The sequence below is a fragment of the Carettochelys insculpta genome, chromosome 1, assembly GCF_033958435.1.
Source record: "Carettochelys insculpta isolate YL-2023 chromosome 1, ASM3395843v1, whole genome shotgun sequence".
Lineage (NCBI taxonomy): Eukaryota > Metazoa > Chordata > Testudines > Carettochelyidae > Carettochelys > Carettochelys insculpta.
The window spans coordinates 76,568,090-76,582,287 of record NC_134137.1 but is presented as its reverse complement, the minus strand read 5'-3'; the positions used below and the strand labels follow the sequence as shown (position 1 = coordinate 76,582,287).

The 14,198-nt window shown below is 45.9% G+C and overlaps 1 long non-coding RNA gene across 3 annotated transcripts in view; it reads left to right on the top strand.

Annotated features, from left to right (window-relative positions):
• Positions 1-2,542: 2,542 nt before the first annotated feature.
• LOC142010407 (uncharacterized) overlaps positions 2,543-14,198 on the top strand; it is a 36,236-nt gene continuing 24,580 nt past the window's right edge. For all 3 annotated transcript variants that reach the window (XR_012644795.1, XR_012644793.1, XR_012644791.1), the window contains exon 1: positions 2,543-7,908. This is a non-coding gene — a long non-coding RNA (uncharacterized LOC142010407). The remainder of the gene's footprint in view (positions 7,909-14,198) is intronic.

Sequence of the window (14,198 nt, the reverse complement as noted above, 5' to 3'; positions counted from 1 at the left end):
GGGCCAGGCACACCCTGCACATCCCTCACAGGTGCTCATGTCCTCCCCCTTCAGGTGGTCCATAGGGTGAATGCTCTACTGCTCCACAGGCTCATGCAGCTCAGGGACCTGGATAAGGCCATTGCGGGGTTTTCTGGCTTGGGTCCCTAACTGCTTCAGGGCACTGGGTGGGACCCACATCTCCATCCACACCCTGTAGCACAGCAGAGGATGCTTCCTGAACTGGAAGTGCTACCACTCGGTGGTCCTCCAGGCCATGGTGGACAGCCGGGGCTGCTTCCTGGACATATATGTTGGCTGGCCTGGCAGCACCCATGACACCCGGGTTTTTAGGAAATCGGGCCTGTGCCGTCGGCAGGAAGCGGGGACCTATATCCCCCAGCAGGAGATCCCTCTGGAGGACAGCACCATGTCCCTCTGCCTCGTGGCAGATGAGGTCTATCCCCTCCAGCCCTGGCTCATGAGCACCTACATGGGCCACCTCAGCACCAGCCAGGGACAGTTCAACACCAGCCTGAACCATGCACGTCAGGTGGTCGAGATGACTTTCGGCTGCCTCAAAGGACGTTGAAGGTGCCTTCTCACCTGTCTGGACACGGGGCTCTCCAGCATCCCCAGGGTGCGGGCATGTGCTGCGCACTCCACAACCTGGTGGAGAGCAAGGGGGAGGAATTTGTGCAGGGCTGGGCTGTGGAGGCTGGCACGGCCTACCCCCAGCGACCCGCTGCTCCGAGTTGCCAAGCCAACTATGAGGGGATCCAGGTCTGGGAGGCCCTGCAGGCCCATTTTGACCAGGTTGCAGGGTGACCACTGGCAAAGCCAGCCTGGTGAGCCACCCCTGTTCCCCCCCCGGCCACCCATAACACACTACACTGCACCCATGCCCACACCACTGCGCACCAAAGAGCACACAACACATATTTGTTTTGTTTTAAATAAACCGAAGAGTCTTGAAACCAAAAATGGTGAACTTTAACATGAATGGGGGAACTATGTTCACTGGGTGGGGACAGCTAATAAAGGCAGGGTGGGACAAGGCAACTGTGTGCAATAATGGGGGGGATAGATACAAAGTGGGCGCCTGGGGGGGCCCAGTCCTTGGCCCCCTTCCCCCCAATTGTGAAGCACCCGGCATGGGGGGGTGCAATCCACATCTGGGCCTGAGGCCCTGTCAAGGCTGGGTGGGGGCTAGGAGGACCAGCAAGTATGGCCAGGCTGGCTCCTGAGCCCCATGGTCCCCCTCCTTGGCAGGCTCTAGGGCAGGTGCAGAGTTGCTGGGAGGGACGGCGGCCGGAGTGGTGGGGGGTGCCATCTGCTCTGTGAGATGCTCGAAGGTCCTCATGAAGGACCCCCAAGCCCCCTGGTGCTAGGCCAGTGCTCTCTCCTGCAAGTGGAGCCTGATGCCGGAGGGTGGCGAGGAGCTGGGGGTCAGCGGCCACCCACGGCTGGCTCCAGCGGTGGTGGGCTCATCCTGGGGCCAGTCCCTGCTCTGCTGCCAGGCTGTCCCAGTGCAACGGCCCCGGTGGGCTGTCTGGCACAACGGATGCAGCACCTGTGCTGTCAAGGCCCTCATATGGAACAGCTGTGGAATAGAGTGAGGAAGAGCAGAGACAGCCATTAGTCTGGGCCCTGACTCATGGCCCACTCCCGCCTCACCCCTCCACTGCTGGTTCCCCATCCCCTGCACCCCAGGGATGATGATGGGTGTGGTGTCCCCCCGTGGGTGAGCCCCTTCAGGGGTTCTTCTCCCCCCATCCCCAGGGATGAGGTGTGGCGCTGTCCTGGGGGGCAGGTGCTGATGGGCTCTGACGGATGTGCCACTGCTATCCCGGGGCTGTGGTCTGGCTGAGCCACGGTGGTCCGGGGTCAGCTGGGTGTTGAGGGCCCTGGCTGTGTCCCTTGCCCCTGCCCCTTAACCTGGGGGTGTGTACCTGGGATACATACCTGACGTTCCACTCCCAGGGTGGGGGGACACCAAGCAGGCGGATGCCCTGCTGGAGCTGCAGGAGGTGTAGCCAGACAGAGTCTCCCCCTTACAAGCCAGCTTGCTCGTTGCTCCCCCCCTACTGAGGAGCACACAGGGCACGGAAATGGCTGCTGACAGCACAGTCTTTGATGCCCTCATTGAGGCCCAGATATGCTGGCTTATCGTGACCCTGAGAAGCAGAAAGTACAGCTAGAAGGCTAACAGGCCAGACTGTCAACATGAGAGGGGGGGTGAACCCTCAAGAAATCACCCCAGCTGGCATTGATCAATATGATGCACACACAATCACCCAGAAGGGGACGTGCCCCGCCCGCACAAAAGAATGTCCTGTACTCCTAAATTGTTTATCTCTTGTCTTACAAGTGCAAACTAAGTAGAAATGCCCTTGTAACAAACTGGAGTCACAAAGACAGACCAGTATGATCTGGCACCATAGATAAGAAAGAGAATACATAACCCAAAAGGGGTATAAAAGATGGGTCCAGCAGAACTCTAACTTTGAGTGCCATTCCACCAACTACCTGCTGGTCGGGTCAGGTGATTGCCTCCTGTAGCCAGACAGAGTCTCCCCCTTACAAGCCAGCTTGCTCGTTGCCCCCCCCCCACTGAGGAGCACACAGGGCACGGAAACGGCTGCTGACAGCACAGTCTTTGATGCCCTCATTGAGGCCCAGATATGCTGGCTTATCGTGACCCTGAGAAGCATAAAGTACAGCTAGAAGGCTAACAGGCCAGACTGTCAACATGATGGGGGGGGAGCCCTCAAGAAATCACCCCAGCTGGCATTGATCAATATGATGCACACACACAATCACTCAGAAGGGGACGTGCCCCGCCCGCACAAAAGAATGTCCTGTACTCCTAAATTGTTTATCTCTTGTCTTACAAGTGCAAACTAAATAGAAATGCCCTTGTAACAAACTGGCGTCACAAAGACAGACCAGTATGATCTGGCACCATAGATAAGAAAGAGAATACATAACCCAAAAGGGGTATAAAAGATGGGTCCAGCAGAACTCTAACTTTGAGTGCATTTCAACCAACTACCTGCTGGTCGGGTCAGGTGATTGCCTCCCGAGGTCCACAGCTGGGGACGCCCAACCTCGTATTCGTCTTTCCGTCGGAATTGAGTGACCGATCCGGCTTGGCTACGCTGGTATCGAGGAGACGCAGAGAGGGTAAGATACACCCATGCTAGGTCTCTGACTTTTTTTGTGCACAGCTAAAGAATTAGAGCTCTGTAACTAGTATCAAGATATCATTGTGTTAGATGGTAACAGATATCTTTGTATTGGATTGTAACGTAACTTGTTAACACCTGTACTTTGCTAGCATATAAGAAGTAAACAATAACCTTTTGTAACCACACGCTTATAACTGTAGCTTAATAAACTTGTAACTAGTTAAGATTCAAGCCTAACTATTTTGTTAACCCTTTTGTCACTGCAACACAGCCGGCACAACAAAAGAACTTTAACCATTTGGTTACAACAGCCTGGCCGTAGGTAAGAGTGCTAGGAGCTGCCTGCTCTAACAGTAAAAAACTGGGTTGCTTAGGACCCAGGGGAGTCCGTCAGCCTGTCTTGGCTGCTTGCAGCGACGAGCTCTCTGCTCTTGTAGTTTTAAACTTGGATGATAACAAGGGCATAGTTGGTACCTCACCGTACATTACCTGGCCGCCGGCTAACAGAATTGGCGCAGCGAGCAGGGTTGTGACACAGGCTGTACCACAGTGACAAAAATGAAACCAGTCATGATAAACAACATGGATTTCCCCAACATAGAGAAGGAATTCACCCGGGAAGGATGGGGTGACTCTAAATGGGACGAGGGAATGTTGGAAAAGAACTGGGGACAATCAGAGGAATCACGGTTGCAGCTCTGTAAGCAGAGAACTGCTTGTAAACTAAAAGAGAAAAAGGAATATTGGAGTAGTTTTGTATCTGGCTGTGAGATACAGCTCCTTGGACAAAAGCCCAGGTTATAAGACCTTGAAGAAACTGCCCAACTCTGAAAGCTTTAGTTCAAGTTCTTAACTCTTTGTGGTACAAAGTGTAGTTATGTAAACATTTATGTTGTGGTGTATGTGTATGTGTCATGGAGTTTTGTTCACATTAATTGTTTTGCTAACACGTGTTTGTGTCATGTCATGGAGTTTTGTTCAATGTTGTCTGTCTTTCTGTCTGTCTGTTTGTCCTGCTGGTGCATCCATAAGGAGGGGACGCCTTCCGATATGGACACCTTTCAATAGAGGTACAAAAGATCTGAATCCCTTTAGTAATACTTAAAATGGTAATATCCAATAAAATGTCATTTTGGAAAATAAGCATGTGATTTGAGGTTAAGAGTAAGTGAGTAAGTCCTTAACTCTAAAGGGTCTGGAGAAAATTCAGAGTGAGTAGCCTGCAGAGTTTAGAAGGAACTGAGCATATTTGTAAATGGAATATTCCAATATGTAACCTGCCACCCCAAAGGGGGTAGAAAAGTATTCTTTTGTCTTTCAGAAACACAGGAAAGCTGGTAGTTACTGAAGAACAACCTAAACATCATGAATCTCCTTTTAAAATGAAGAATGTGGTTTTGTATTTTATGTTTGTGCCTATCTTATTAACAGCCTGACTCATGTAAGCGAAGCAGGGGGATGATTACTGCTGTTCAAGCAAATTGGTTTGCTTCCAAATTCTCCTAAGTAGCCCAAACTACTGTCTGGCTTGCCCTGTCTGCCAAGCCCATGACGTGGGCAAACCTGTAAAGACAGTTCTGGCAACTAGATCTCTGCCTTTAGGACTGTTCCTGAAGTTACAAATGAGCTTCATTCAGCTACCCAAATGTAAATCTTTTAAAAATGTGCTGGTTATTGTTTGTTTGTTCTCGGGATGGGTAGAGGAATGTCCATGCCGGATAGCTGATACCGCACAGAACTCCACCTTAATTAAGGAATCCCTATGGAAGGTGGGAATGCCTAGTGAGTACCACCATGCCACCGAGCAACCCTTAAGTATAGGACATGTGTCAGCCCAGCAAAAGAATAACACCCCGGCTGCACAGCTAAATAACCTGGCAGATGCAGCAGCCCAGATCTCTGCCACCCAAGCAGATTGGGAACATTTGTATCTATGGCTGCATGAGACTCTGGGGCACACAGGGAGTGATGAGCTGGTACGGCAAGCACATATCAGGGGGTGGCCTATCACTCACCAACAGGCCAGAGACCTGTTGCAAGCCTGTACTATCTGTGCTAAAACCTGAAAACACATAGCTGAAGAACAGCGATTTGCCAGACTAAGAGATGGGAAAACACTATGGGCAACCTGGCAGGTTGATTACATTGGCCCACTTCCTACTACCAGGCAAAGGTGTAAGTACCTCTTGACTGGAATGGAAGTTGTTTCAGGAATTGGTTTTGCATACCCTGCCCCATTGGCAACAGGACTGTTCACAATTATGGGACTAAACCGCTTAACAGCAATTGTCCCAGCACCTTGAGAAATCCAGTCTGACAACAGCTCACACTTTAAAAACAAAGTAGTACAAGAGTGGGCTACTAAGCATGGAATTGAGTGGACTTACCACCGCCCATACTGACCCCCGTCCAACGGCATAGTCGAGCGCTGGAATGGGCTGTTAAAAAGCCACTTGAAGCCCACGGCTGACACTTGGGAAAACAGGATGGATAAGGTGGTGCAGCAACTAAACAATGAGCAAACCCCTACGGGCACTCCAATCAGCAGAGAATTCTTCCCTACAGGGAAAAATTCCTCAACTTCGGCTGCGCCACTCAAGGACTCCAAATCTAATCCTGGAGATACTGTTGTAATTAAACACCCTAGCCTGTGAACACAGACTCATGTAATGCACTCATACAAAGGTGGGGGTGTGGACTGCTTTAGACTCTAAAAGGGAACCAATAACCATTACCAAGGCTTGGATCACATCCAAGACCGGCTGACCTTGTGTTTTCTCTCCAGAAAAGAAGGAACCACCTGGAATACACACCTCCCTGGGAGGAAGCAAGGCAATGGCCACCTGTAACATCAGTACACACCAAAGAACTTTAATGTATATAATATATGCATGCTGCTAGATGCCATATTAATACTAATAGACTCTTAGTAATTGCTATAGGCCTAGTTGTGTTGTAGCTACCTTCAACCCAGCTGACAGCATGGCACCTCAACTCCTCGTCATCTTCCTGACAACCTCGCTGACCTTTGCCACGCCTAAGCATCCCCTCAGGAATGCCATCCAGTCCATCGTCTCCACCGCTGGTGCCACGGATTGCTGGATGTGTACCCTGCTGAACTCCTCTACCACATTGGGAATTAAGTTTGTCCCTCTGAACCTGAATGATTGGTGGGAAGTTCTGGTTCTGGTTTTGTTATTGTACCCTGTAACGGGATGAGGCTTGCTGGGATTTGAATCCCTGACAACCTTGTTGCCCCGGGTGCTGGGAGGGTGGAACTGAATGTCTTGCTTGTAATTCCTTGGAGTGGAAGCCATCGCGTGCAAGGAAGCTCCAAGGTTAAGCTGGGCCCTTCTGTCCCGTCCTCCTAGCCAAGCTGGTGTGGGTAGAGGTAACCAGTTTAAACTTTCGTGGAACTGAGTGTCTTGCTTGTAATTCCTCGGAGTGGAAGCCATCGCGTGCGAGGAAGCTCCAAGGTTAAGCTGGGCCCTTCTGTCCTGTCCTCCCACCCACGCTGGTGTGGGTAGAGGTAACCGGTTTGAACTTTCTGGATTATACCATAATTCCCATCTGCCTTCCTGTCTAATTGTTCTCTGTCTGAGTGTCAGCAAGTGATGGGTGGGTCTCAAAGTATGTAGTCCTGGCCCAACAAGGAGGAGTTTGTGCTGTAATTAACCAATCTTGATGCTTTTAGGTAAACACTCAGAACAGATTAAACAGGATGTATCTGCCATCAAAGATGCAGTTAAAATCTCAAATGCTGTAACTAAGAATGGAAAGACCTCATGGCTGGAGTGGTTAGTCCAACAGTTAGGATTTTCTCTCTCTCCATTCCTGCATTCTATTGTAACCACTATTTTGATTGTTCTTATCATAGTAGTTGTGTTTTGTATAACACTGTGCATCGTTAGGAGACTAATTGACGTGGCTATCTCCTCCATGCAAATCCGATACATGGAGCTGACAAGTGATCCTAGCCAGTTCCGCGATTCCCCACATACTGATTGGATCATTGGGCACTTTTAGACCTCCCCCAAGGAGGGCAAAAGGTGCTGGCATCACCGCCACCTTGCGTTCTGGGATGTAGTGTGGTGCATCAGGGGGTGGAATGTAGCCAGACAGAGTCTCCCCCTTACAAGCCAGCTTGCTCGTTGCCCCCCCCCCACTGAGGAGCACACAGGGCACGGAAACGGCTGCTGACAGCACAGTCTTTGATGCCCTCATTGAGGCCCAGATATGCTGGCTTATCGTGACCCTGAGAAGCATAAAGTACAGCTAGAAGGCTAACAGGCCAGACTGTCAACATGATGGGGGGGGAGCCCTCAAGAAATCACCCCAGCTGGCATTGATCAATATGATGCACACACACAATCACTCAGAAGGGGACGTGCCCCGCCCGCACAAAAGAATGTCCTGTACTCCTAAATTGTTTATCTCTTGTCTTACAAGTGCAAACTAAATAGAAATGCCCTTGTAACAAACTGGCGTCACAAAGACAGACCAGTATGATCTGGCACCATAGATAAGAAAGAGAATACATAACCCAAAAGGGGTATAAAAGATGGGTCCAGCAGAACTCTAACTTTGAGTGCATTTCAACCAACTACCTGCTGGTCGGGTCAGGTGATTGCCTCCCGAGGTCCACAGCTGGGGACGCCCAACCTCGTATTCGTCTTTCCGTCGGAATTGAGTGACCGATCCGGCTTGGCTACGCTGGTATCGAGGAGACGCAGAGAGGGTAAGATACACCCATGCTAGGTCTCTGACTTTTTTTGTGCACAGCTAAAGAATTAGAGCTCTGTAACTAGTATCAAGATATCATTGTGTTAGATGGTAACAGATATCTTTGTATTGGATTGTAACGTAACTTGTTAACACCTGTACTTTGCTAGCATATAAGAAGTAAACAATAACCTTTTGTAACCACACGCTTATAACTGTAGCTTAATAAACTTGTAACTAGTTAAGATTCAAGCCTAACTATTTTGTTAACCCTTTTGTCACTGCAACACAGCCGGCACAACAAAAGAACTTTAACCATTTGGTTACAACAGCCTGGCCGTAGGTAAGAGTGCTAGGAGCTGCCTGCTCTAACAGTAAAAAACTGGGTTGCTTAGGACCCAGGGGAGTCCGTCAGCCTGTCTTGGCTGCTTGCAGCGACGAGCTCTCTGCTCTTGTAGTTTTAAACTTGGATGATAACAAGGGCATAGTTGGTACCTCACCGTACATTACCTGGCCGCCGGCTAACACCTCCCGAGGTCCACAGCTGGGGACGCCCAACCTCGTATTCGTCTTTCCGCGGAATTGAGTGACCGATCCGGCTTGGCTACGCTGGTATCGAGAGACGCAGAGAGGGTAAGATACACCCATGCTAGGTCTCTGACTTTTTTTGTGCACAGCTAAAGAATTAGAGCTCTGTAACTAGATGTCATTGTGCCAAGATATCATTGTGTTAGATGATAACTGATATCTTTGTATTGGATTGTAACGTAACTTGTTAACACCTGTACTTTGCTAGCATATAAGAAGTAAACAATAGCCTTTTGTAACCACACGCTTATAACTGTAGCTTAAATAAACTTGTAACTAGTTAAGATCCAAGCCTAACTATTTTGTTAACCCTTTTGTCACTGCAACACAGCCGGCACAACAAAAGAACTTTAACCGTTTGGTTACTACAGCCTGGCCGTGGGTGAGTGTGCTAGGAGCTGCCTGCTCTAACAGTAAAAAACTGGGTTGCTTAGGACCCAGGGGAGTACCTCACCGCACATTATCCGGCCACCGGCTAACAGGAGGGGAAGTCAATCAGGAGCCCCCCCGTTGCTGGAGCTCTCCTCCTCCTCCTCCACTGTCCGAGGGGTGGGCTTCTCTGAGGGGCCCTGGGGTGCAGGGCTGGATTCTGGGCTGGACTCCAGCTCTGGGGCCTGCTGGGGCTCATTGGCTGAGGTGTCAAGGGTGGTCGGGGGGAGGAGGTATACTGGGGGTCCAGGATCTCCCTCAGCTCCCTGTAAAAGGGGCAAGCGGCAGGCCTGGGCATAACTTGCGAGAGCTCCTTGACCTTCTCCTGACATGGTCAGGAGTGCGGACAGGGTTACCTCGGGCAGTCAGGCCCTCGGCCAGCTGGGCAAACATGTCTGCATTCTGCCACTTGCTCCCCATTACCTGGAGCACCTCTTCCTTGCCCCAAAGCCCCAGCAGGTCCCAGATCTTGGCATTTGACCAAGAGGGGCCCTGCTGCCTCTTCCCCTCCAGGCTGGACGGCTGGGAGCCCTGGGTCCTCTTGAGGGGGTGCCCTGTGGACGCTCAAGGGGCTGGCTGGCTGCCATGGGTGCTGGGTGGGGGATCAGAGTGTCTGGAGTGTGTTCAGGCTGTTCAATTTTGAAGTGCCGCAGCCACCCGCATGCTAATGAAGCGCTGAATATGCATGGCCATTTCGAAGTTTGGGGCTAGTGTAGACACAGCCCAAGTGATTCAAAATAAATTTGAGGACTTACTCTATGACTTTCCTGGAAATGAGGTGAGGCTGAGCAGAATGTAGTTCCTTGGATTCTCTTTCTTACCTTTTTAAAAGATGGGAACTATATTGCTTTTTTTTTCCAAGTCATCTAGGATCTTCTCTGATTGACTCAAGTTTAATTGACAACAGCTCTGGAATCACAACAGAGAACTGTCTCAGCAACCTCTGATGTATTAGTTCAGCCTCGTGGGCTTGGGCTTGTTCAGCTTTTCTAAACAGTTTTTCACAAGTTCTTTCACTATTAAGGGCTGTGCACCTCCTCTCTGTAGTGTGCTGCCCAGGAAAGCAGTCTGGGAGCAGACTTTGTCCGTGAAAATCAAGGCAAAACTACATAGACTACTTCAGCTTCCTCACATCATCTGTCACTAGGTTGCCTTCCCCCAGTCATGGTCGCACTCCTTCCCTGACCTTTTTGTTGCTAATATATCTGTAGAAACACTCTTTGTTATTCTTAACATCACTTGCAAGCTGAAACTCTGATAGCTTTGTGCTATGGTCCTTCCTGATTAGACCCCTACATGCTCTAGCAATATTTTTATATTCCCTCATAGTCATTCTGTCCATGTTGCCCTTTCTTGAAAACTTCCTTTTTGTGTTTAAACTCACTGAAAATTTCTCTTTTAAGCCAGGCTGGTCTCCTGCAATATATGCTATTCTTTCTGCACATTGGGATGATTTGTTCCTGCACCCTCAGTAAGGCTTCTTTAAAACATGTCTGACACTCCTGAACGTGCCTTCATTTTCTTAGACTTGCAGGAGCTCCTGCCCAGTAATTCTCTGAAGGAGTCAAAGGCTGTTGTAAGGAAGTCCAGGATCCTTAGCCCACTTTTTTTGTTTCTTCCTTTTTGTCAAGATCCTGAGCTTCATGACTTCATGGTCACTGTTCCCCGGGTTACATTAAAGCACCTCTCTGTAAGGAAGACCTCAGGTACCCTGGGATAGAATCTTAGCTGGTGTAAATGTCATAGCTCCCTTCCCCCATTTCCATTGGCTGGGCATCTGTGTCCTTGTCCTGCAGGAAACATGTGCATTTAGGATAGCAGGAATATATATCCTCCATGTTGGATATGGCTAAGTCAGATCCCTCCAGATATTTTGTATTTAAATACAAATTGTGAAGGATTGAGTGATTTCATAGGAGATGCTGTGAGAAATCTTGTTCCCTGATCCTGTGAAAAAGAAACCATGTGGGTAGATCACCAATAAAGTCAGCAAGCTGAGGATCTACCAAGGTGTTATCATTGCACAGCTCAACACCCAAATATGAAGTAGCTTCTTTCTCTTTTCATGGGTTTTAAACAGGAATATGATAAATGCTGGAGTTCCAATGAGACATTGCTTCTCAAAATGCAATGATTATATTTGCTCGCTTGAGAAAACTAGATTATATTCATTTTTCTTATCAGAAACATGACACTCAGTTAGTGAAATCTAGTATCAGCAGATAATGCTCAAATACACCTGGAGACAAATTAAATGAGCTGATTGACATGTTGGTCAAAGAGGATGTGTTGTCTTTGGCAGAATCAAAAATAATTTCATATATGTGGTAAATTAAACTGCCAACAGAATAGGCATATTTTTAGTTACACCTACACATACATTTATTAAAAATATACCTGTATTGCATCATCTGGGCACTTTTTGCCAATTCTTAAATTCATGATACAGTACTTGTAAAATCTGCAGATGACCCAAAGGGTCTGGTAAATAATAAAAGGAAGAGGCCAGTTATACAGACTATCCTAGATTGTTTGGAAAGGTGGGTTTCTTTGAACAATATGACTACATCTACCCTACATACCTCCTTCGAAAAAGGAATGCAAATGAGGGAAATTGAAAATGCAAATGCAGTGTTGATTTACAAATCGTGTGCTTCATTTGCATAATCTCATCTGATTGTTTTTTCAAAAGAGATTTTTTTTAAAAAAAAGAAGTGTAGATGTGGGTTCTTTCAAAAAAATCCCACCCTTTTTAAAAGAACCCTTATTTCTGAAAAAAATGAGGCATACATGGTTGTTTCTTTTTTTTTTCCAAGAGAACTTTGCCTATACCGCTTGTTTTCTTTGAAAAAACTCTTTCATATGAGGTTATGCAAATGAAACGTGAGATTTGTAAATCAGAAATTTATTTGCCTTTTTGATTTCCTTCTTTTGCATTCCTCTTTCAAAAGAGGGATGTATTATAGACACAGCCCATGTGCAGGGATCATACCTTGAATAGTGTATTCACACATTTAAAAAAAATACACTGACAAACTAGAAGGTGTTCAGAAAAGAGCTACAAGAACAATTTGAGAGCTAGAACATCTATTTTATATTAAAAGTCTAAAGAACATCAGTCTTTTTAGCATACTCATGAGAAAGTTGGGAGGGATTGATCACTCTCTGTAAATGTTAAAATGGGGAACAATATTTCCAACAGTTAACAGCTCTATAATTTAGTAGAAAAAGCCATGATAAGATGCAATGATTTAGAAGGTAATTCAGATCCATGCAGATTAGAAATAAGAAGCACAAATTAAGCAGTGAGGATCATGAACTTTCGGATCTACTACAGTGTATATCTTTATTGAAAAAACATGATGTAGCTCAAGCAAAAGTTGTAAGCTTGATTCAGATTACCAGGTGAGGATCCTTTTTGCCTCTGTTATACAGACCAGACTAGTTGATCATAATGGTTCATTCCAATGTTCCCCCTAATCTTTTCTATCTATGTGCAGAATAATTTTATATGCATCACCAAATCTGCACCACCAGTAGAAAGAAAGCACAAACAAACAAACAAACAAACTCATCGGGGTGCTCTGCTAATCAGGTGTCCAGAATTAGAATTTCTCCTGAGCAAGCCACACAAGTGCACAGCTTACAGGAAACACCAGGTGGTTCTAGTGTACAAATCTATGAAATACAAAATAGACCACTTCTACAAATGTTCTTCAAATATTAATCAACCAGTGCATCCCACATAGCAATAAACTGTAAGCAAAACACCTATTAATAGTCCCTATGCAATCTTGACATGGGAAAAAGATGATGACAGCATATTCTGAAGACCTCTTGGGTCTCCCATAAGCTAAAAAACTTTTTGATTTTATATCTTATTACAACATGTGCTGTGCACCTGGTAAATACAGTGTTCTGAAGGCATTGTGATAATAAATATAGTACAATTAATCCAGTTTATTTACCATTATAAAGTTCTATCTGCAAAAGTGTGATTTATCAAATATTTTTTCCTGAAAAGAGAAAAAAAATATTTTCTCATTCTCTTTAACAGAACAATAAATTTACATCACCAGTGTAGTAAAAAAAAATTATTCCGTGTTATACCTGTACATCTTAGGAATAGTAATTAGAGTATTATTAGAAATCCAATTATTATAGCCCTTTTTCTCAGATCAGTGATTGATTTTTCCAGGCCAGGTTAAAATAACTTCCTGGACTGTAACTAAGGGTCAGACGTGCTGACTTATTTGCTGTCAGTGTTAGAGTGAAGAAGATTGAGTAACCCAATAGATTTAATTAAACAGTAATGATCTTTGCTAAGGCTTTTAGAAATCCTGGAGTGATACTGGATTTAGGCACTTCATGTGTACTGCTCTGCTGCTGGTGAAAATTAAACAATGCTAAAAACATTTTTTTAAAAAAAAGAATTTAAATTAAAGTATTGCCTAAAACATTTTAATTAATTTCATAAATTTTAAAGAAACATCACTGTTCTTAAAGTACTGAGATATTTTATTACAATGTCGTGAGATTGAAGTCTCTTAATAGAATAAATGAGTCACGGGGAAAGACAGCAGAACGGGGTTTTTGCATAGGACAAACCTAGTAAAAATATTTCCACTGTAAGATTTTTTTTCAACAGCAAAAGCTTTGTATAGCTATACAATATCTCAAACAAGATTTGCAATTTTGGTCATAAAAAATAAAAATCAATAAAATGAATTGCTCCAACCTTCAGTTTTCTTGAAAATTTGCAAAATAAATGGAACAAATATAATTTCAGTTTTAATCAAATATTTTATTTAATTTTTTCTCTCTTTTTTATTGAACTTTGTTTTTGGAATATTTGCTTTCTTTCCTAGTAGTTCAGTCATTTATTTCTTCTGCCTCTTCCCCTTTTGCAGAGAAAATGAAAGAAAAACATCTTCCCTCATTTCATTTCATTTTTTCCCATTTTTTTAAAATTAAATGCACAAAAATCTTATGTTGGAAAGCAAAATTGCGAAGTGACAATTTAATGATAGATACACAGTGAACCAGTTATTGGGCCAGAGACCTAGCAGTATAATGACTCTGTAGTGCAGTGGTTAGGGCCACAACTGAGAGAACTGTAGAGAACGAAGGGTCCTGTGGCACCTTATAGACTAACAGAAAAGTTTAGAGCATGAGCTTTCGTGAGTTAACTCACTTCTTCAGATGCTGGTCCTGGAAATCTGCAAGGCCAGGTATAAATAGGCCAGAGCAAGGCTGGGGAAAACCCATAGGAGAGCACTTCAATCTCTC